This window comes from Dipodomys ordii, unplaced genomic scaffold (assembly GCF_000151885.1).
Source record: "Dipodomys ordii isolate 6190 unplaced genomic scaffold, Dord_2.0 Scaffold3, whole genome shotgun sequence".
NCBI classification, from domain to species: Eukaryota; Metazoa; Chordata; class Mammalia; order Rodentia; family Heteromyidae; genus Dipodomys; species Dipodomys ordii.
Genome location: NW_012267219.1, coordinates 2,070,975 through 2,073,376, shown reverse-complemented (window position 1 = coordinate 2,073,376; position 2,402 = coordinate 2,070,975).

Below are 2,402 nucleotides of genomic sequence, written 5' to 3'. Positions count from 1 at the left end.
AGTGGTAGAGCGCTAGCCTTGAGCTGAAGAGCTGAGGGACAGCACCCAGGCCCAGAGTTCAGGCCCCACGACCGGACCCAAAAAAAAATTAAAAAAAAAAAGACAAAGGATGGGGTCGGGAGGTCTGCTGCTCAAGACTACAGCACCATTTATTTTTAACTTTCCTAATATATTCTATTAGAAGTCAAGAGGCAACATAACGTTACAATAGTCTTGAAAAACAAGGAAAATTTCAGTAAAAACTGAGTACAGTAAAACAAGACAAGGTTAACTGGTAGAAAGTAAAACAAACTCTGCAGACAGCAAAGCAATCCCCGGCACCTGATGTTTTTAAGTAAGCCAGTTCCTTGTACGTGCCTCCAAGCGAGCATAGGGGTCAAGATGACCTTTGAGCTTTACTGTCAGCTTCCAACTGCTCCCAACATCTCCCTTGTCTTTGTTTAAAGAACCCGCTTTGTTTAAAGTGAACCCGCTTGTCTTAAGTTGGGTGGATTGTCTCGTCTGTCTTACCCGTCATCGGGAACTTTTTTAGAGCAAAGCTGAAGGCCCTGTCTTAGGTTGGTCAGACTGGCTGTAGTTTTCCTGGGGCGGGGCGGGGGGGTATTCTTTTATGTGGAGCTTGATTTTATGTAGCTGGCTGGCTAAACTCATAAGAGAATTTTGCAGTGTACGTATAATACAAGGAAGGCCTAGAAAAACCATAAGCAGGGCTGGGAAGATGGCTCAGTGGTAGAGCACTTGCCTTGCATGCCTGAGGCCCTGGGTTCGATTCCTCAGCACCACATAAGCCAAAATGAAAATAGAGCACTAGCCTTGAGCTGAAGAGCTCAGGGACAGCACCCACGCCCAGAGTTCAGGCCCCACGACCGGACCCAAAAAAAAACCAAACAAACAAAAAAAGAAAAAGAAAAACCATCAGCAAAAGCATTCCCAGGCCAACCAATGACATTAGTAATCCTTTAACATAAGTCAGGGAAGGGATATAGCGTTGAAATTGTTTAAACAGTTTTTTAGCAGTTTTTGCCACTTTAGAGTCCAGAGGTAGGGCTTGTTTTTCTAAAGATAATACTGAATCATATAATGCTTTTAGTTTTTTGTTTTACCTTGTCATAAACCCGGCCTTGAAAGTGTAGAGTCTGTGTAGTATTTTGAGCAAGCTGATTAAGATAATGGGCAGTTTGTACATTTTGTGTTAGAACCACAGCAGCTGCCGATGCGGAGGCAGCTAACGAAATAAAGGTCAAAACATCAGCTACAAGTAGCCCAATAAATCGACGAGGGCGCATTTGTTCTTTCAATTGTCTTAATACCTGAATGCCAGAATCTTTATACCAAGTTTTAGAAATATTTACATGCAGCATAACAAAAGATGGTTGTCTAACAATAAGTATGGATTTAGTTATGCTGCTATACGAGCAATTAGTAAAAGAACAATTAGAGCAGGTAACATTAAAATAATTAGCTCCTACAGAAATACTAAACGATCCATACATAATGACATGGGGTGGTGATACACAACTCATAATTTTTTTTAAAAAGGATGAATTGGGCCAGGTTATGTTGTTGAGTGCAGCCACCAGCATCCAAACATGATGTTGAGGATGCCCATTCATCCACCACAGTCCAAGATTGTACTTATTAGTAAGATTAGCTCCAGACCAGTCCATTAACTGAGAATTAGTTCCTGAAATAATGGTAACAAATGGTTGTTTATGCCTGCACCTTATTGGATGAAGTTCTCCTGTAGATTCTACTATTTGTGAAGAATTAATGTAACAGGGTATCATATAGGGGAGTAGAATTTGTATAAACTGGGTGCCCAGTTGGCAAAGATGTCATCTGTATATTGTACGTTTTATTTTTGTCCAGGATCCAAATTTGATGAGTCATGGATAGCATTATAATACAGCTTGGAATGAAGCCTTTAGAGCTGGTGGTAAAGCATAAAGGAGTTTTAATTCCTGAAGCTGAGATATTTCCCATCTTGGTGTGCTGGATGAAGGGATCTGGGGCTGTACTGTATGCTGCTCTATTGACGTGAATGAGTACTTCAACTCCCTCCCAAGTTGTAGGGTGCACAATCGGGGGATCCGGCACGTAAGCCCAATGTGTCAGCGTTTGTGTCATCTGAATGAGCCTCCACAAAGAATCCTAACGCAATGTTCAGGCAACCAGCGGGATTTATTTTCTTCCTGCGAAAAAAACACAAACATGTCCTCGGCCCCATGTTAAAACCGGATGGGGCCCATGCCAATCACCTGTTAAAGGATCCTTCAATTTAACTTGGGCAAAAGCTCTTTGCTCTCTTTTTCTCCCAAAACTGCTGTGCTGGGGAAAGGCCATTACAATCTAAGCTTAAAATTTTTAGTACAGGGGCTGGGAAGGTGGCTCAGTGGTAGAGC